The sequence below is a fragment of the Chinchilla lanigera genome, unplaced genomic scaffold, assembly GCF_000276665.1.
Source record: "Chinchilla lanigera isolate Chin_1 unplaced genomic scaffold, ChiLan1.0 scaffold00006, whole genome shotgun sequence".
NCBI lineage: Eukaryota > Metazoa > Chordata > Mammalia > Rodentia > Chinchillidae > Chinchilla > Chinchilla lanigera.
The window spans coordinates 28,191,186-28,213,865 of record NW_004955407.1 but is presented as its reverse complement, the minus strand read 5'-3'; the positions used below and the strand labels follow the sequence as shown (position 1 = coordinate 28,213,865).

The 22,680-nt window shown below is 35.9% G+C and overlaps 1 pseudogene; it reads left to right on the top strand.

Moving 5' to 3' along the window:
• The first annotated feature begins 11,748 nt into the window (after positions 1-11,748).
• The window catches only part of LOC102011738, a 21,747-nt pseudogene continuing 10,815 nt past the window's right edge, over positions 11,749-22,680 (top strand).

Here is a 22,680-nt window from a genome sequence, read left to right as displayed (position 1 = left end):
CAGGAATGCTATTGATGTTTTGGTATTGACTTTGTATCCAGCCATGCAACTGAATTTGGTTATTAACTCTAGGAGTCTTTTGGTGGAGCTTTTGTGATCTTCTGTGTAGAGTTCATCTCATCTGCAAATAATAATTATTTAAGTTCTTCCTTTCCTTTTCTTTTTTATTTCTCTCTCTTGTCTAATTGCTCTGGCTAGTGCTTCCAGAACTACGTTGAAATGGAGTGGTGATAGTGGATATCCTTGTGTTGTTCCTGATTTTAGAGTGAAAGCTTTCAGTTTTTGTCCATGTAGTATGATACTGGCCATTGGTTTTTCAGAGATGGCTTTCATCAGATTGATATAAAGACCATCTATTCCAATTTTTTGCAGGGTTTTTATCATGAACGAGTGCTGGACTTTATTAAAAGCTTTTTTCTGCACCTATTGAGATGATCATGTGATTTTTGTCTCTAGTTCTGTTGATATATTGTATTACATTTATTGATTTGCATATGTTGAACCATCCCTGCATTCCTGGGATGAATCCCTTCTGGTCATGGAGTGTAATCTTCTCGATGATTTGTTGAATTCTGTTTACTAGTATCTTATTAAGAATTTTTGCATCTGTGTTCATTAGGGAGATTGGCCTGTAGTTCTCTTTCTTGGTTGTATCTTTCTTTGGTTTTGGTATCAGGATAATACTTGCTTCCAGGAATAAGTTAGGGAGTATTGCTTCCATTTCAATTTTATTAGTTTGAAGAATATTGGCATTAGATTTTCTCTAAATTTCTTGTAGATTTCAGCAATGAATCCATAAGTACCTGGGCTTTTCTGTGTTGATGTTTTTAATTACATTTTAAATCTCATTAACTGATATTGGCTTATTGAGATTTTTATATCTTCTTGATTCAGCCTTGGTAATCCATACATACCTAGGAATCTGTCCATTTCTTCTGTGTTTTCCATTCTATAAGAGTAAAAATTTTCAAAGTAGTATTGATGATCTTCTGAATATGCACAGGGTCTGTAGTGACTTCACCCTTATCATTCCTCAGTGCATGAATTTGAGTTTTCTTTCCTGTTTTTGATAATGTTGGCTAAGGGTTTATCAATGTTATTTCTCTTTTCAAAGAACCAACTCTTCAACTCATTAATTCTCTGTATTTTTTTTTTTTTGGCTTCCATTGCATTAATTTCTGCTCTGATCTTTATAATTCTATGTGTTTTTGGTTTCTCTTGCTCTTATTTTTCTGGAAGCTTGAGGTGTAAACTTAGATTGTTTATTTGTGTTCATTCTGCTTACCTGATGTGAGAATTCAGCACTATAAATTTCTCACTTGGGAGTGCTTTCATTGTGTCCCATAGGTTCCAGTATGTTGTGTTTACATTCCCATTTAGTTGTAGATATTGTTTAATTTCTTCCTTTATTCTGTCTGTGACCCATTGGTTGTTTAGGAGGCCATTATTTAATTTCCATGTGTTTATGGAGTTTTTGAAGTTTCTTTTGCCATTAATATCTAATTTCATTGTACTATGGTCAGACATTACACGTGGTATAATTTCAATTCCTTTTCATTTACTTAAGCATGTTCTGTGGGCTAGTATATGGTTTATTTTAGAGAACATTCCATGTGTAATGGAGAAGAATGTGTATTCTGGTGATGTTCAGTGGAACAGTCTGAAGACATCTATTAAGTCCATTTGTTCACAGTTTTTTTTTCAGTTCTATTATTTCTTTGCTGATTTTTTGCCTAGTTGATCTATCTCTTTGTGACAATGGGGTATTGCAGTCTCCCATTACAATTGTGTTATTGATTGATTTTTCATGTCTATTAATAATTGTCTTATATAGTTGTGTGGTCCTGCATTTGGTGCATGTATATGTATGATTATTATCTCTTTCTTTTGAAGATTTCCCCTAACAAGTATGTACTGGGCTTATTTATCCCTTTTGATCATTCCTGGTTTGAAGTTCACATTGTCTGCAAAAAGCATAGCTACTGCTACTTTCTTTCTGGGTTCCTGTTGCATGGAACATTGTTTTCCATCCTTTGATTTTTAGTCTATGAATTTCTTTTGGCATTAAATGTGTTCCTTATATACAGCATATTGTTGGACCATGTTTCTTGATTCACTCTGCCAGTCTGTTTCTTTTGATTGGTGAACTGAGGCATTTTACATTAATAGTTATATGTATTGGCTTGCCTTGATCATGATATTTTCCTGCTGTTGGTTCTCTATTTTTCCCCTCTGTTTAATTGCTTGCCCTTTCTGTTGTTGTTCTTGGAACCGTGGTCATTTTTATCTCTGTCTAAAATATCTTTCTGTATTCTTTTTAGCATTGGTGTGGTGTTCATATATCTCTTCAGTTGTTCTTTGTCTTGGAAGTATCTTATTTCTCTGTTAATTTTGAAAGATAGTTCTACATGGTACATCAATCTGTGGTGGAAATTGTTTTCTTTCAGGACTTGATACACTTCACTCTAAGCTTGTCTTGACTTGAGGGTTTGTGTTGAGAAGTCTGCCATGATTCTGATGGGCTTTCCTGTAGAGATGGTCTGTTCCTTTTCTCTAACAGCTTTTAATACTTTGTTCCTGTGCTTAATTTCTAGAATCTTGATTATTGTATGTTTTGGTGTAATTTTATTTTTGTCATGAATATTTGGAGTTCTAAATGCTCCATTTATTTGTATGTCAAATTCTTTATCCTTACTTAGGAAGTTTTCTGCCATTATTTCTGTAAAGAGTTTTTAAATGTCATTTGTGCTGTCTCCAGGTCTCTCATTTACCCCAGTTAATCTTATGTTATTCTTTTTTGCTTACTCTTGTAGCTGTTGGATTGATTTTTTATGGTCTCGCTAATTTTAAGATATCTTTCTTTTCATTATCACTGGCTGTAACTCAGTCTTCAAGATCTGAAATCCTATCCTCTCCTTCATTCAACCTAGGTTTTGCATATACTTTCAATGGAGGCTTAAATCTCTTGGATTTTTGTTTGGATCTGTTTCCTGCATTCCATCTCTTTCATATGCTGGGCATTTTTTGTTTTCATCAGTTTTCAAAGCTCATCTATTCTTTTATCTGTGTTTTCTCTAATATCTTTGAAAGCATTATTTCTTTCTGTGCCTGTGAGATTCTTTTCTCCATAGCCTTTTCCACTTCTTTTTTTCACTTCTGCTGGTATCAGTTTAGAAAGTGCCAGTGTTTGATTTCCAATTTCATCTATTTTCTTGAGGTTTAGGCTTGTCCTGGGTGGGCTGGAGGTCTGGGGTTGAGTGAATGTTAGGAAGAATTAAGACATGCTTCTGTATGCTAGAAATACCATCTTTAGTGGTCATGGTAATGTGAATTATAGAAATAATTAGATCAGTGTAACAAAATTCAGAGGCTAAAATATTAAAAACCAATCACTGTTAATACCTACATGTAAAGTTCTAGGCAGGAAGATAAAGTAACCAATAAAAGAAAATTATCAATAAACATTGGACAATCACATCTTTTGCTGGTTTAAAATTAATTTACTGAAATTTCTCAGAGGAATAACATCCATCAAAATATTGCAACCAAATGTATTCTTAAATATGATTTCATTGACCTGTCAGAATGTAAGAGATATGTGAAGATAAGTAAGACTCCGGCATATGCCAACCATGTACCTTTTCAAAAAAAACCTTAAGAAAATACACTAATGGAGCAGTGAATGGAACACAATCAAAATCTTAAAATATAGAAAACAAAGATACAAGGCAACAAGGCAATAGTGGTGATCAACAATACATTTCCTGTCCTTCTCTTCCTCCCTCCCTTCCTTTTCCTGTTTTTTCCTCACTCCCTGTCTCCCTTCCTTTCTTCCTTCATTCCTCCTCCCAACTGGACATCTATCAGAGTAAGACTATAACATTTCAAAATGTGATCCATGATTACTACGCAAGTTTTTTGAGGCAGGGAAGGTATGCTGTAAGGAAACTAATGTGTCCTACACTAACGCAGAAACACCTGGAGTTGGTGATTGCAGGACTGGAAGTTGAAGCATTCAAGCTTCTCACTGGGGTAGGAGCTGAAGGAGGGGAGGGGAAGGGGAAGCAATGAATATATTTATCTTATTTGAGTTGGGGATGAAGTAGGGTGAAGTGGGACATACTGGTGGGAACAGAGTCATTAGGGGTGTAATTGCCAGAGACTGTAGACTGGGGTTTAAATGTAAAATGAGACCTCATTTAGGTATGTTAATGGCTAAAGTTAAAGGTTAAATAGAGATATGAGACAAACTGCAATAAAAATCAAGGAAGGAACATGTAGTGAAATTTGCAGATGTTTTGTAGTCCAGTCATGGAAAGATAAGAACAAGTATAGAAGATCTTTATAGTGGGATTATAGCCTCAGTTAGGTCAACATGACCTGGGAAGTAAGAGGTCTGTTACCGTCTAAAAGTCAAAACCAACCACAAACACCTGACTCAAACTGGAGTCAGGTTTGGATGCAAAGCTGATCACTTAAGAATACTATCCTGAGAACATTTGTGGGTTTGTAATCTAAATGCATGCCAGTTGAACAGTATAAAGACTTAAATAAAGACTAGCTTACAGATTCTGTTCCCCAAAGGAAGGAATTCTTTGGCCATTTGTAAGTAAAACCCAGAACAGTAAGACCCAGGACATTTATTTCCTGACATGAGTGCAATTTATTTTATGGGATAAATTGCAATATTAATAACAGACAAGGTTAAAGTTAAATGCCCTGAAAAGGAACATTATGTAATAATAAAAGGAATAGTTTATGAAGAGTATATTACATTCATAAATCTGCTTGTACCAAAGAACATAGCAGGTAACTACATGGAACAAACAGCTATAAGAATAGAGGAAAAATATGAAAAATTAAAGCTATAATGGGAGACAAAATATTCCACTTCCAGAATTAGCCAGGTCTAGTTTAAAACAAACAAATAAATGGATAATACAGGAAAGAATGATAAAATCTACGAAATCTATTTACTAAATATACATGAGAACTTAAGTCTTTTATTTTTTGTTTGTTTGTTTATTTTTTGAGACAAAGTTTCACTACCTAGTGAAGGCTTTCCTTGAACTTGTGGTGACCCTCCTGCCTCAGCCTCCTGAATGCTGGGATTACAAGTTGTGCCATCACGCCCAGAAACCTCACATTTTAAAAGAAAGAATCTTTTTCTAAAACTTTGGGCTTTGTTATTATTATTAAAGTTTATTCGTACCATTTAGATATACATAATCATCACATTCATCATAGGGAATTTTTACCCATATGTGATATATCTTGATTGCTCTTTTTTCCTGTTTCCCTCCACTACCTTCAATCTCTCTTCCCCCTCTTTATTTACAAAGCTTTGTTACCAGTTTATCCTTTTTTCTCATTTTTTCCCCTTTCCTTCTTTTCCCCATTCCTTTTGAATGATTTCTTCTATTTCACAGTGTCTATTATACATTTTGGTTCCAATTTATATTTTCAGTTTCTAACACCAGAGAGACAATGTGATGTTTACACATGTATGTTTGATTTATTTCACTTAAAAGTTTTGTCTCAAGGCTCATCTGTTTACCTAGAAATGTCTCAAGTTTATCCTTCTTTATGGCAGAGTAGTACTACATTGTATAAAAAAACACATCTTTTTTTAATCCATTCATCCGTTGATAAGTCTTTGGGTTGTTTCCAAGATTTAGTTATGTTTACAAGATTTAGCTCTTATTTCCAAGATTTAGCTATTTAGCTAAACTGAGCTGCTATAAACATGAGTGTGCATATACCCCTGTGGCATGTTGCTTTTAATTCTCCTGGGAAGATACACAGAAAAGGAATAGCTGAGTCAAATGGGACCTCTTATCCTAGTTTTGGAAGAGTCTCTACACTGATTTCCACAGTGGTTATACCAGTCTACACCACCACCAACAGTGGAGAAGGGTTCCTTTTTTCCCCATAGCCCAGCTAGCATCTGTTGATAATTGCCAACAGAGTAATTGCCACATGTGTAAACATCACATTGTCTCCCTGGTGTGAGAAAATGAAAGTGTAAATTATTTCTTGATAATTGCTGTTCTTTCTGGAGTGAAAGGGAATCTTAGTTTGTTTTAATTTGCATCTCTCAAATTATCAGTGATGTTGAACATTTTTTCATATATTTATTTGCTGTTTGTATTTCTTCATCTGAGAAATGTGTATTCATTTCAGATGCCCATTTTTGGATTGGGTCTTTGAATTTAAGGGGGTCTGAATTTTGCAAGTTTTTATATGTTCTAAATATTAGTCATTTGCCTGAGGAACAACTTGCTAAATTTTTTGCCACTCTGTGGGTTGTCTTTTAACTCTTTTGGCGATTTTTTTTGCTGTGCAAATGTTTTTAATAAGATGAAATACCAGTTTTTGATTCTTTGTAATATTTCCCATGCAGGCAGGGTTCTGTTCATGATGTCTTTACCTACACATATGTTTTCAAGAGTTCTACCCATTTTATCTTCCATCAGATTTAGTGTTTCTGGTTTAATATTTAGATCTTTGATCCATTTTGATGTTAGTTTAATGCATGGTGATAGACATGGGTCGAGTTTTAAGTCTTTAGCATGTGGGAAAACAGGTTTTCCAGCACCATTTATTAAATAGGCTATCTTCCAGGGAAGGTGTTCAGTTCCTTTGTGAAGGATAAGGTGGCTTAGTGTGTTTGGATTTGTTTTTGCGTCTTCTAATCTGTTTCATTTATCCTCATGTTTTTTTTTTTTTTTTTTTTTTTTTTTTTTTCTTTTTTATCGCATTAGGTCTATGGCATAATTTCAAGTCAGGGATTGTGATGACCCCTTGCTTTGCCTTTGTTGCCCAGAATTGCTTTGCTATTCTAGGCCTTTTTCTGGTTTCAAAGGAATTTTTAAAATGTCTTCGCTAGTTCTATGAGGCATACTCCTGGAGTTTTGATCAGGATTTCAATAAATCTGTGTAACAATTTTGGAAATCTGGCCATTTTCACTGTATCAATTCTTTGTACCTAAGAGTAAAAGATATCTTTCTATTTTCTGATATCCTCTTTGATCTTTTTCAGGGTATTGTAGTTTTCAATGTAAAGGTCTTTTATTTTCTTTATTAGACTGATTCCTAGGTATTTCTTTCTTTCTTTCTTTTTTTTTTTTTTTTGATGATTTTGTGAAGGGTGTTGTTTCCCTAATTTCTCTCTGAGTAAGTTTGTTATTTGTGTGCAGGAATGCTATTGATTTTTGTGTGTTGACTTTTTATCCTTCTATGCTACTGAATTTGGTTATTAAGTTTAGAAGTCTTTTAATGAAGTTTTTAGGGTCTTCTATGTGGAGTATTATGTCGTCTTCAAATAATGATAATTTAACTTCTTCCTTTCCTATCTGTATTCCTTTTGTTTCTTCCCTTTGTCTAGTTGTTCTGACTAATGTTTCCAGAACTACATTGAATAGGAATGGTGATAGTGGACATCCTTTGTATGTATTGTTTTGTTTTGTTTTTTGGTTTTTCTCCGGTACCGGGAACTGAACTCATGACCTTGCGCTTGCCAGGCAGGCGCTTTTTGCCGCTGAGCTAAATCCCCAGCCCCGATAGTGGACATCCTTATCTTGTTCCTGATTTTAGAGTGAAAGCTTTCAGTTCTTGACCACTTAGTATGAGGTTGGATGTTGGTTTATAGTATATGGCTTTTATCAGATTGAGATAAAGACCAGCAATTACAATATTCTACAGGGTTTTTATCATGAATGGGTGTTGGACTTTGTCAAATGTTTTTTCTGCATCTATTGGGATTATTATGTGGTGTTTGCTCTTGGCTCTGTTAACATGATGTTTTATATTTATTGATTTACATACATCAAACCATCCCTGCATCCGTGGGATGCATCCCACTTGGTCATGGTGTATAATCTTCTTGATAATTTGCTGCAATCTATTTGCCACTATTGCATTGAGGATTTCTACTTCTGTGTTCATTAGGGAGATTGGTCTGTAGTTTTCTTTTCTGATTGGAACCTTCTCTGGTTTTGGTATCAGGGTTATACCTTCTTCCAGGAATGAGTTTGGGAGTGTTGCTTCGCTTTCAGTTTCTTTAAAGAGTTTGAGGAACAGTGGCATTAGACCTTCTCTAAACTTTGTGAGAATTCAGCAGTGAATTTATCAGGACCTGTGGTTTTCTTGTTAGTAGGTTTCTAATTATATCTTCAATTTCATTTACTGATATTTGGTAATTTAGAATCTTTATATCTTTTTGATTCAGCTTTGGTAATTCATATGTATCTAGGAATCTAGCCATTTCTTCTGTGTTTTCTGTCTTAATAGAAGTTCTCAAAGTAAGTATTAGTGATCTTCTGGATTTCTGCAGAATTCATTGTGATTTCATTCTTTTCATTTCTAATTGCATGCATTTGAGTCTTTCTTTTTTTATAAGGGTGGTTAATGTTTTATCATCTTTATTTAATCTTTTAAAGAATGTACTCTTTGATTTATTGCTTCTTTGTATTATTTTCTTAGTCTCTGTTACATTAATTTCTGCTCTAATGTTTATAATTTCCTCCCTCATATGAGCTTTGGGCTTGACTTGTTCTTCTTTTTCTAGAAGTCTGAGGTTCAACATAAGGTTATTTATTTCTGTTTTTTCATGTGGGAATTTATTGTTATAAATTTCCCTTCTAGAACTACTTTCATTGTGTCCTATAAGTTCTAGTAGGTTGCATTTGCATTATCAGTACTTGTAGAAATTGTCTGATATCTTCTTTATTACCCATTGGTTGATCAGGACGGTGTTATTTAATTTCTATGTTTATGGGGGCTTTTTTTTTGGTTTATTTTGGCATTGTTTTTCAGTTTTGTTGCACTATGGTCTGGTAATACGTATAAGATAATTTCAATTCTTTTGTACTTACTTGTGAGCTATTATATTGTCTATTTTGGAGAAAGTCCCATGTACAGCTGAGAAGGATGTATATTCTGATGTTGTAGTGTGGAACACTCTGTAGACATCTACTAAGTTCATTCTATTTAAAATGTTGGTTCAGTTATGATATTTGTTTGTGGATTTTTAATTTAGTTGATGTGTCTATTTGTGATTGGGGTATATTGAGGTCCCCCATTGCAATTTTTAGTGCTTATTTGAGATTTCATGTCCATTAATAGGTGTTTTATATAGTTGGTTGTTCTGGCATGTGGCGTATATATGTTTATGACTGTTATCTTCTCTTCTTGGATTGTTCCCTTAACAAGAATGTGGTGACCTTCTTTGTCACTGCTGATCAGGCTTGGCTTGAATTCTATTTTGCCTGCAAGCAGCATATGGTTCGATCTTATTTCTTGATCCATTCTACCAGTCTGTTTTTTCTTTTTTTTGATTAGTGATTTGAGACCATTTACATTGATGGTTATAACTGATGTGTAGTGACTTATACATATCATGTGGTTTTCCTTTCTTTTCCCTCCATTTAACTACTTGCCTTGCCTGTTGGTTTCATTCTGTTGAGGCTCATGGAGTTGAAGTCTTCACTATCTCTTTCTAGAATGTCCTTCAGAAAATTTTTGAGTACTGGTTTGGTGATAATGAATTTCTTCAGGTATTCATCATGGAAGTATCTCATTTTTTACATCAGTTTTGAAAGATAGTTTTGCAGGGTACATCAATCTGGGTTGGAGGTTGTTTGTCTTAGGGTTTGAAATACTTCACTACAATCTCTCTCTAACTTGAGGGTTTGTGTTGAGAAGATTGTTGCAATTCCAATGGGCTTTCCTTTATAAGTGATTTGTTTCTTCTCTCTAACAGGTTTTAGTACTCTGTTTAGTACTCTGTTGAATTTCTGGGATCCTAGCTACTATATTCGTTAGGGTAGATTGTTTTTGATTATGGCTAATCAGAGTTGTACTTGTCTCACTTATCTGTATGTTAAATTCTTTTTCCGTTTTTGGGATATTTGTACCATTACTTCTGTGAATAGGTTTTTAAAATGCTATTTGTATTATTGCTTTCTTTTTCAGTAACTATGATAAGTCTTATGTTGTCTTATGTTATTCTTCTTGTTACGTTGGATTGATTTTTTTTTTTTGTGATCCCTTGCTATTTCTAAGAAATGTTTCTTTTTGTGATCACTAACTACAATCCTGTCTTCTAGATCTGATAATTCTGTACTCACATTGGTTCATTCTGTTGCATATACTTTTAATAGAAGTTTTAATTTCCTAGATATCTGCTTGAGTCTGTTTTGTGGATTTCATTTCTTTCCTATGCTGGGAATTTATGATGTCTGTCATTTTCCTAAACTCTTCTAATTTTTTTTCTGTATCTCCTCTAGATTCATTAATCATGCCCTTCATTATGGTCATCTCTGAAGTTATCTGAGAAATTATTTCTCATTTGATTTTTTTTTCTAGAGCCTCATTTATTTGCTTTGTTACTTCCCCTGTTACCATTTGTGAGAGTTCAGATGGGTGGCTTTTGAATTGTTCTGACTCATTGCCCTCCTGGGTTTGCCTTTGGTGAGCTGGAAGTCTGGGGTTGCATTTTACTTTGTGTCTTCTAATTTTCCATTTTTTAAAGTTTAATTCCTGCATTGATGTTTTTAAATTCTGTATGGTAGGTAGCTTTATAGCGAGTATTAAAACCCTTAGGAAATGACTACTTCTTGGAGATGTCTCCCAGGCATAGCAGGTCTTTGGGTTTTCAGCCTGTTGCAAAATTATATCTCTTCAGTTTATTGGGGATGAGTAATTTCTGCCTATTAGGCTTACCCCCTGGTTCTTTAGCACTAGTATATAGTATTATTTATGGCCCTCAGGTAATCTCAGTCTTGGCGTACAAAAAAGAACAAGTGATAAGAAGAATTATGTCAACTTGGCTAAAGTAGTAACAACAATAACATCTATTACACTCTAGAGAATGACAAACTACAGTAACTATTAATTTGTTGTCTTTGTAGCCATGGGAACAAGATTTATAGTTTTATAATAAAATCTAAAATCTTAGACAACTGTGTACAGTAAATAGTCCATCAATATGGTGATTTTACCTCCAGGGGAGAAAATTTAAAAGACGTTAGAAGAAAAAATAGAGAAATAGAAAAATGAATTAGAAGCAAGGGTGGAGGACAAAGGAAGATTACATAAGCTTTGGGAACTTGTGAAGAAGACAGGAGGGAAAGAAAGAAGGAAGAAACAGAAACAAAAGAGAAGAAAACAACAATAACAAAACTAGAAACAATGTTCTCACTTGAATAAAAAGAACAATCAAAGAGAAGAGAAAAAATATAGGAAAAATATAAAAAAATTTAAAAACTAACAAAGAAAAAAAAGTAGGAGAAAAATGTTCACTTCTGTGCACGTCTTTGCTGTCACTGCTTAACAGCAGGGCACATAAAGACCCAGATCCGTGTTGATTGATCCCAGCAGTAGAAGTGTGGTGGTTCAGGACAATCTAGCAAACCTGGGCCTTTATTTCCACCTAGGTTCAGGCTGCTGCTAGTCTTTGGCTGTGAGGCTGGGACTCAAGTTTTTCAGACCACAGCACTCTGAGTGCCTCCTGCCAGCTTGAACTCAGCTCCTTGCTGTCTTGAACTTGACTCCCTTACCCCCTGCAGATTTGAGCTCAGCTCTGCCTTACCTAACGCTTGGAGCTGCTAGACAGACTCAGCCCACTGCTGCTCTAAGTTCTGACTTCTGTTGGCCCATTTCTAAAATGGCTACCAGACAATCACCCTTTCCTAGGGGACATCTGTACTGGAATAACTTACCATCCAATATAGTCCCCAGCATCTAATGCTCTGTTCCACCGGTGTGTTTCTCAGTGGCGGCCTCTCAGTGGCGGCCTCTCAGTGGCGGCCAGTAGTCACCCTGCCTCTGCAGGTTGGAGCCTCCTCTGCCATGCTGTGATCCTGGGTTGCTTGCTGCCTCCCTCTTCTACCTTGTGGTCCCTTTCTTTGCTTTTTCTGTAAGCTCTAATTCTCACTTCAGATCCTTGCTGCCTCTCAGGGACCCACTTCCCTCCTCTTTTTCTTTGTCATGTTGCTCTATTCCAGGGTCTGGATTCCAAATATAGGAGAGGCTGTTTCTCTCCTGCTCACCATTCTGCTATCTTCTCAGAAGCTTCTGAGAGTGCCTTTTTCCATAACTATAAAAGACATTTGAATTTAGTAAAGCTAATAACACTGATGTCACAACAGATAAAATTAAACAATAGACAATCTAAAACAAAACATTTGTAACAAATTTGTCAAAATACCTAAGCATTCAATAGAAAGAGAAACAACCAAATTGGAAGATAGAATATTGAATCAAAATGGCCAACAAATATATTAAAAAGTCAAATTTATTATTAGTAAGGAAGATTGATATAAGAGTAAATTAATTTTTCACCAGCAACACTGACAAAAGTTGGAAAAAATATGATGACTATTATTGGTGATCAAGGGCAAGGAATACACTCATGCTTGATAGAAAAGAGCCATTATAGGTTTAGGCAAAGTCTCTGCCAACATCTATTACACTAAAAAGTATGTATACCTTTTTGGCCCAGCAATTCCTGTCCTTGGAGTCCGTTCCATAGGAAGAAAGATATCAGTATGTAAAGTCATGTATTTGTAGTGACAAAGATCTCATTAAAAATAATGAATTAGTGATAAACCTATTGACCTGTGGTGATGTCCACAAGGTATTTTGTGTGAAAAGAGCCAAATATAGAAATTATAAGGCTCTGTTTTCTAAAATAATAATACTTAAATACATACACATATTTATATGTACATTTCTACATGGGATTACATGGTCAGGAAGAGAAATATGGAATAGACTAATGTGAAGAATGAAGAAAGAAGTTGAGCATCTCCTTGTACATAGGATGACCACTGGGCACTGTTGAAGATGTTTAAAATACTGCAGTGCTGACAGTAGTTACAATTCCCAGTGAGGAGTTTAAACAATTAAAGCTTCCAAAATCATCCACTTGGGAGGATATATCTGATACGGCACAACTATGGGACTTAGATACTTTTCAGAGAAAAAACAACCCAATATTTGCCAGTCTGTGGGTATACAGAAGGTATACTACCTTTAAGTAATACAATTCTCAGCTGTTTTAAAGATAATTCCATCTTTGCCTGGGAGTGTGATACACTTTTTTGTAAATATCAATTGCCTGCTCCACCTGAAAGCTCTAGTATATTATACAAAGTATTTGCTGTGACCAGAGATGGCTGAGTTCTGGCTCCTGGAGGCAAATCAAACCATCTTCATTTGTGGTGCTTAGAAGCTACACAGCCCTTCAGAATTATCCAGATGCCTACTGCAGTTTGAGCCATTTGACATCTGGAATTCCTTCCTGATAGTTTTGACGCTGGTTCAAATCATAGTTTTGACGCTGGTTCAAATTGCTAAGTCAAGATGGCATTATGAGATTGTCAATATACAGACTTGTAAACTTCTTTTTGAAGTTGGGAACCTTAACGAAGGAATTAGCTCATCAGTAATTAGCCCACATGGACGGTACATTGCATCTATTATGGAAAATGGAAGTCTGAACATACATTCATTTCAAGCTTTAACACCTGAAATAAATAAGCCTCCTCCTCTTTTAGTGAAAGTAATTGAAGATTTGCCTAAGAATAAACTGAGTTCCAGTGATCTTAAGATGAAAATAACATCAGGAAGAGTGCAGCAGCCGGCAAAATCTAGAGAAAGCACAATTCAGACTACAACATTAAAACAAGGCCTGATGGGTAATTGTGAAAATAAAGAGAGTGAGTTGTCAGATAGACTAAACAAAAAGCACTTACAAATCTTACTAAAAGGCTATAGTGAATATTCAGCAAAGTACAGGATGTTCCCTTGGTGCTCTTTATTACAACTGCCTGAAAATTATACTGCATTTAGTAGCCTGATAGATAAGGGTGCTCATGTGGCATTTCTCAACCTTCAGAAGAAATATCCTATCAAAAGTAGGACATTACTCAGAGTATTGCAGAGAACCCTATCTGCTTAACTCACTGGTCTGCCATCTTTAGTGACACACCATATCTGCCTCTCTTACTATTCTTATCATCTGCGGGCACTTCTTTCTTGGGACCTGTCACCCTGGATAGAACAACAGATATAAATGTTTGCTACTTGTCCATACTTATGTATTATGTATGTATGTGTATATATACTTATATATATATGTGTGCATATATTAATGTATGTATATTTTGGCATTTTCATAGTTTCACATTTTTGAAAGTATGTGTTATATGACACCAAATAGGCATTAGATTTTTAAAAAACTTGTAAAAACTATAATGGTCTTATAATAGTGCATATAAATATGTTTTACATTTTAAATATTTTAAAATTTAAATGTCCTTAAAATTCCTTAAAAACAATGATTTTGTATAGCATGGCTTCTCAGTTCCAAATTGCATACTTTACTGCTCTGTGAAACACGAAGCCCTTCCGAGAAATTGGCAAAGAATGACATATGAAATAATGTTCATTTCTCATTTCCGTCAACTATAATATCCAAAATATAAATATAAAACATGCTTGTACCTCTCAGAGTTCACATCCTCAGAACCGGCTTGTTTGCGGAGGATTTCATGCTCATCAAGAAGACTTTTAGCGTACAGTGAGACCCTGAGACTGTTTAAAAGAGCAACAAATTTTCTCCTTCTAACTACCTTTTTTTGGAAATAATTGTGCCTCTTTGAAGTTTGTTATGAGAGTCGGAGTCCTTTGAAGGCACACCATCAAATTATAATTGTACATGTGTTATCTTTTTAGAATTCCCAGAAAAGAGCTGTGCATGATGTGTGTTTACAAAGGACATGTTGAAACCAGTGTACCAGGACCCCGTTAGTCATAAGTAAGGGAGGACACTGCCAACAGTGACTAATGCAAATGAACAGTTATTTGTCTTATTTAAAGGAGGTCTGGAGATAAGCAGTCCCAGGGTTAGTTTAAAAGCTCAACAATTTTATGATGAACCCATGCAATCCTCCATTCTTCCTTCTGCAGTAACTTGATGTTTCCCATCATGGACTGGGGATTGCAACTACATACCAAACAGCTGGTGTTCACTTATGCATAACTACAGTTAAACATCAAGGGGGAATCTCCTAGTGTCTGTTTCTTTATAGGGTTAGATGATAAAATCTTTCCCTGTTCTTGCAGAGATATTCTGCTTATGCTTTATCATTCATAACTGAGTCATATGACCCCCAGTGTCCATTACTAGCAAAGAGAATGGGATTGGCAGAACTGACTTAGACCAGTCAAGATTCATCCTCTGTTACTGGGACAGTGTTGCTGAACAAAACTCAGATTCTGGTAGGTGGATGGAAGGGTCAATGGCTTTGGGTAGGCAATCTATAGTGACTGCTGCATGAGTGAATACTTTCCGGATGTCATCTCGTTCCATCTTCTACAGGGTCTCAGGATGGAGAGGCAGGAAGCACAAACACTATCAGGCAGATTGCTAAAGGGATTCAACTATTTCACGACATTGATTGATAAAATCCTAAATGTAGCTAAATTAACAAAGGGGGAAGGAGGTAAGTAAATGAACAATCATCTTTTGTTAATAATGTAAATAACAACTACATAGTATATATGATAAATAATAAGTATATATACTTAATATACTTATGAATTTTATATGAATTATATCAATAACTCCCATGAAATGCTCTTAGCTAGACATTGTGTCAAGTGCTTGATCTGCATGGTGACAAATTCTTTGCTTGATCAAACACTAGTTAGGTTCCTGAAACTTCTAGATTCTCTGTCCACTTCTGTATAAAATCCAGTTTTAGCAAAAAATACTAAGTCAGTTCAGCAAAACCCCTCACTGTTGGCATCTGATCACTTTTGCTCTCTCACCCAGTTTCTCGTCCTCCATCATCCTGCTGATGATGCCTGGTTATGCTGGCCTCTTCTCAGCAAAAATCACTGTTAGGTCAGTTTGGCTAGAACACTCTTCACCCTTGATGTTTGCTCTAGTTTTTCTGTCTATCTACCACCACCCCACTTCTTCACTATACATTACCATATCTTCATTCTTTCTTCAGAGTGACCCCAATAACCCTCCCCTTCCGCCAAATCCCATTGCAGGCGTACCTATACCTATCAGAACTACCCCGACTCAAATCTTCTCTACCTTATTTTAACAATACAATTGTATAATAATTTTCTTTAACACTGTCGCTTATTCTTCAGAATAATCCTTGAAATAGTGTGCTGGGCATCCCTAAGACCACCCTCAGATTCAGAGGTTCACTGTAAATTCTCACAATTCTCAGGATTTATGTTTATTACAGTGAAATAATAAACACTTGGTTTATTAGAGTGAAAGGATACAGATATAGTGAAAGGATATACAGCAAAATCAACAATGGGAAAAATATGTGCGACTAAGTCTAAAGGAAACAAAACTAGAGTTTCTAAGAGTCTTTTCCCTGTGGGATTGCACAGGTTATGCTTAATGCCTCTAGCAACGAGTTGAGACAACACATACACCTTGATGTTTCCTAGAGAAACCCACCTTACACTAGGAGTTCACGGTTTTTATTGAATGTCTGTGACTAGTAACAGCCACTGATGCCCCAGATCCCCAAAAGGAAAGCAGGTGTTTACCATAAATCATATTGTTTGCACAAACTGGTAAAGTTGGCTCAAGTCTCTAAGCATACAAAAACACACATAGTTCTTAGAACATTCTAACAGCTCAGATCTCAGGAACTGGCCAACCGCCAGTCATGCAAATAGGCCCTTCTTGGGCATGCTGAAGTAATGCCTTCTTGCACAGGTGGATACCATATTATACCCATTTTGTAGATGATGAAGCAGAGAGGCTTAAAAGATGCTTAGTGACTTACTTCAAATGTAGTAGGAAAATGACAGAGGTAGAATTTGAAACTTGACTCTCCATGTCAGAGCTTGAGCATGGAACTATTATGAAAGGGTGTTATTTACAATGACATTTAGGTCAAAGTATATTGCCGCATGTCAGTAACAGCAGGGGACCCAGCCTCCGGGCTATGATTCATGGCCTGTTAGGAACTGGATTGCACAGGGTGAGGAAGGGAAGCTTCATCTGTATTTATAGCTGTTCCCTATCATTCACATTTTCACACGAGTTCTGCCTTCTGTCAGATCAGCTGCAGCATTTGGGCTTCCTAGGAGCAGAAACACCGTGAACTGAGCATACAAGAGATCTAGGTTGCATGCTTCTTATGAGGGTCTAATCCTAAAACTATTGCCCTCTCCCATCTGTGGAAAAATTGTCTCCCACAGAACTGGTCCCTGGTACTGAAGGTTGGAGACCACCAAATAACAGGATGGTTAATCTGAATTGTTCTGCTTTATACAGTAGGGTGGCTAGTAAGAGGAGATCCATGATTCTAATTGAGGACAGTCCAAGAGAAACTATATAAAGAAATTAGTGAGTAACCTTATAAATGGGACCAATGTTTTATGTTTCAAGTATGTAAACAGACAAGTAGGTAGGCAAAGAAGCAGCAAAGAAATAAGAATAGCTCTCTTCCGTATACCAGTCATTGTGACAAATATATTGATGAGAAGTGTATTTAAAAATAATATTATAACAGCATTGGAAAGTATATGTTTCATTTGCTTCTTCGGATGGCTTGGGAAGTGAGGAAAAGGAGGAGAGGGTACAACAGAACCAAAATGTTTGAAACTCTCCTTTGACACCCGACTTTGACAAGAGTTTTGAAATATATCTTAGAATATATGAGCCAAAATCTGATTAAAACAGTTTTGAACTTTTCCCTGTAGATTTTAGGAAAGATGTAAAATAATAGTTTGCAGACCTTAGTAAATATAAGCTGGTGGAGAAGTAATAAAGAAAGGAGGGAGTTACTCTTGGTATTGGGAGACATTGATTCTAACTGATGAAATAAAAAAGTATTCCTCTCATATTTACACAGTGGTTGTTTGCTTCATGTTCTTCGACTTCTAATGTTTGGAAAATCCTCTGTTGAAAATTTTAATTGGGCAATAGAATTATTTTCAAGGAACATGACCAATGAAAGTCAAACATTTCCTGAGGCCAAGAGTCCAGCTTACATCAATCTCAAAAGATCTTATTATGGAAGAAAAATTAGGGATCTTTTTTGTTCTCCACTAATTATTTAAGGTATTTGTAAACTTAGCATTGTTCAGGGAATTTTCAACATTTTAATCTCAAATTCTTAGATCACTATTCCGACTTTAGAAGTACTTCAAAAAGATGATTTACAATTGTACATATTTATCGGGTAGCAAGTGATGTGTTAATACATGCGCACATTGTGTAATGCTCAAATCAGATTAAATACCAGTATATTTTGCAAACATTCATCGTTTTTCTGTAGTTAAACATTCAAAATTCCCCTAACATCTCTGAAATACACAGTGTATTATCACTATCTATAGTCATTTTCCTGGACAACAAGACACCAGAATCTATTTTTCCTATCTGGCTAAACTTTAGTACCCTTGATCAGTCTTTCCTCATCCAATTTCAGAAGCACTTTCAAGTTTTGGACCAAGGTATAGCACATAAAATTTCTCTTTGCTATCGTATAACATTAAGTCAACATCTTTCCAGGCCTTGTTGGATGTAGTGTGACATGTGTGTGGACTTTTTTACTCCTTGCCCCAAGCTCTCACAATAGCAGTTTAAAAATGTAGACATGGATATATTTTTCTTCATAGTTGACATTAATTTTTTTTTTTTTTTTTTTTTTTTTGTTTTTTTCTCCGGTACCGGGAACCGAACTCACGACCTTGCGCTTGCCAGGCAGGTGCTTTTGCCGCTGAGCTAAATCCCCAGCCCCAGTTGACATTAATTTTAAGCTCAGCAGCAGCAGATTTTAAAGATAACCTTGTCAGTAGATGATCTAAAACCGTTTTGAGAATGAAAATCATTTTGAGAAGGATTTGAAAGGTAGAAAGGTACCCAGTTCCCTCATAGCATAAATGTAATTTCAAAGTATTCTCTGAGTAGATTGTTAGTGATCCAAAAATACATCTGGAGAGGGTATGAAAACACAAGGTCTTTCACGCTTTGCTGGAGGGAATATTAACTGGTTCAACATTTTTGACAGGTAGTTGTTGATTTCCATAATAATTTAACATGTATGGACTCACCAGCCTACCATTCATTCCTCTGGGATTTTTCTACAGCTAAACTCTCATATACATGCACAAAGATGTTCATTGCAACAATTCTTTGAATTAACAAAATATTAGAAAAAACCTGAATCTCTGCAATTAGGAGTATGGTTTAATACATTATGGTAGCTCCACAAAATAGAATATTTTCCATTATTTATAATGCAAAAGAATGTGGCAGATCTATATACATCAATATAGAACTATTTCTAAAATATTTTAACAGACAAAAACATGGCATTGTGGCTTAGATCTAAAAAGCGCCTCCATACCCTCATGTGTGTGGAATCATGGGAGTGAGCCGCTCGTCAAAAGATTCATGCACTGATGGGTTTAGTGGCTGAATGTAATGTTGGTGGGTGGCTGGTTGGAGGTGAGTCACAGGATGCATGACCTGGAAGGTTATATTTTCATCCCCAGCTATTCTCTTTGCTCTCTACTTTCCGGCTGCCATGGGTTGAGCACCTTTTCCTATCACATGCTCCTCTGCCATATTGTTCCTGTCTTGGATCCAGCTGATCATGGACTGAAACTGTGATCCAAAGTAAACCTCTTGTCCTTTAAGTTGTGGGTATCAGGTATTTTCTCCTCATGACAAGTATGTGATGAAGACCTGTGGTATATACAGTGAGCTTCTTTTGTGAGTATGGGAAAACATATATATATATATATATATATATATATATATATATATATATATATGAAGTAAATGAATATGCATACATAGGTATATGTTTATGCAAATGGAATATCTATGTATACATAGAATCTGAAATGATCTGACACTAGGGATTATCCCTAGGAAGAACTAGGAATTTAAGTGAAACATCTTGATTTAATTATATAATTTCTTATTTCAATTTTAAAAATGTAAACATTTATTTAGCGTTTATTATATTCCTGATTTTTTTCTTAAGCATGTTCTAGTCGTTTTATGGTGGAGGAAACTGGAGGCCAATAGGGTAAAATGCTTGCTGTCCCCAGTAAAGTAATGGAGCCAGTTCTTGAACCCAAACATCAGAGATCCTGTTTACAGCTAAGATGGGTGCATACATGTTTCCTTTCTATGAACTGAAAAAAAAAATGGAGTTAGGACTTTTACTACCTAGGTGTCATGGCACATGCTTGTAATCTCAATATTCAAGGAGGCTGAGGTGGGAGCATCAAAGTTTGAGCCCAGCCTAGGCAACTTAGTAAATTACTGAGACCCTCAAAGTTAAAAAAGAAAAGAAGAAAAGGGGAAAGGAAGGGCTGGAGATGCAGCTCAGGGCAAAGGCCTTGGGTTCAACCCTTAGTACTGCGGCGTGGGTAGTGGGGAGCACTTCAATAAATTAGAAATTTTGAAATGGGGGAGTCAAGAAAGAGGTCTAATTTAACTCACAATTATTCAGCAGGGAAATAATTTTTAATTTGAAGAGCTGGGCTCTATTTGGTAAATTATTCTTTGTTTTTGATGTTTTCTATCAGCATTTAGAAATACATCATTCTTTTCTATCAGCATTTAGAAATACATATTCTTTGTTTTCTATCAGCATTTAGAAATACATCACGTCAATCTGCTCGTGGATCTCTGCTGTAAAGTTGTTAGCAGTTGTCTTTAGATGCAGTGCTTCCAGGCCTGAAAATGGGTGATGTCCCATCTATAGCAGGAGAGCTCCCGCTGCTTGACCTGGTGTGAGATAAGTTCTCAGCTCACAGGCACAACTGGCTCAGACTGTGCATGGCTTCATTTCTTTCTGAACAACTTAGATATGGCTTTATTTATTTTGACAGGACATTCTTTTACATAGAAAAGAGACATTAAGCTTTGAACATAAGACAGAAAATGTTGTCTGTTGGAAAGGGCCAGAGGACTTAGTGAAAAAAAAGTTTTAAATATTGGCTGATTATATTACTTTGGATAAGCCCTTTATCTTTTCTGAGTCTCACTTTCCTATCTGTAGAACAAAAATGCTAATGCCTCCCAAAGAAGTTATCAGATGAGATAGCTTGTTAATTACCCAGCTCTATGGGTACCTATATACGTTAAGGTGTTGGCCCCATGGCTAGCGCACGAGCTGAATCTGAATTTGAGTCCTTTGAGAGCAGGAACTTGACTCATACTTGCTGCATGAATGTAAACAAATCAGTGAATGAATGGTTATGATGAACATAGCTGTGTATAAACAAGGGGATACCTATATGTTTCATCTTCTAATAATGGCTAAGTGAGACTGCCAAGGATCTAGACTGTGAATATTTGCCATCCATATTTGCTGGAATGGGAAAGTTATCGGTTCCTCAGTTGAACGTGATATTTTGCAAGTTCTAACTTTGAATATAGTGCTGAGTTTGAAACAATAGTTTCAATTTGCGTCATAATTCAAGTTCTCTGGTACAGTAGAGTCTGCCCTCAACTCCGTGATGCATTAGCCAGCTCTCTCCTGCTATAAAATTCACGTTCAAGAGAGTTCAAGTATTCCAAAGCTCTTGCTTCTGGCTCTTATTACTAATTACTCACATCAGTGGTAACTGAGACTCTCAGAGAATCACAGAGGGGAAAGGAACAGGAAGACTCCAGGTAATGGGGACACATGCCAGGCAATTCCTGATTGTCATTTCCCCTCTCAGCCTTGCCTTGTGATTGTATCAGCTTTGGCTGAAACCACATCCTGAGACGTTACTGTGCCTCTTTGTACCAATTCAAGAATGTTTGTCCTACAATGAGAGATCTTGTGCCCTTTCCACGGAAGGATACTTCAGTCCAGCTCTGATAATAAGGCAGTGACTCCAGGGAAAAATGCCCAGTGTCTGGGCCCTGATATGCTGGCTGATCACGAGAAAAATGAATATCAAAAGCCTTATGCATAGTAATGGTGGTTTTAAAGTCTGAGAGTGCTGTATACATTTTTGATCCCTCTTAAATGATAATACATTTCCTTTAGCAGGAAATGTATTATTACATCCTTGTACTACATTTCGTAGTAAGTTAACCTATACTCCCTTTGAGAATGATTTCCTTAAAAAGTAAATAGCAAAAGTAAACAGTAGAATTTAAAAGTAAAAATACACTTTTAAAAGGTTTAATGTAGACAGGGTGTTTTTGTTTTGTGCCTTGCACATAGTTACTGAAAGTGACACAGTATGCAGACATCTATGGGGCAGAGGTCTAACAGTACTTGGCGTATGTGTATCAGTGAGCAGTCACTGCTTGCTTGAGAGGTGATGAGATTCTTTGTTACTTTTAATCACCAAGCAGCTGCTATTTGTAGAGCTATGGCATGTTGCAGCCTTCCTGCCTTCACAGATAGATTTTTACAGTTTTGAATAGCAGTGGGCATGGATTGAAGTATTCATAAAGTTGAGTCTAAAAGAAATCAAAATGGAATACAATTTGGATGTAGTATTCGTTTCTTCCTTCCTTTCTGCCTTCTCTTTCACCCTTTTATTTCTTCTACCTATTTCCCTTTCCTTTCCTTTCCTTTCCTTTCCTTTCCTTTCCTTTCCTTTCCTTTCCTTTCCTTTCCTTTCCTTTCCTTTCCTTCCTTTCCTTTCCTTTCCTTT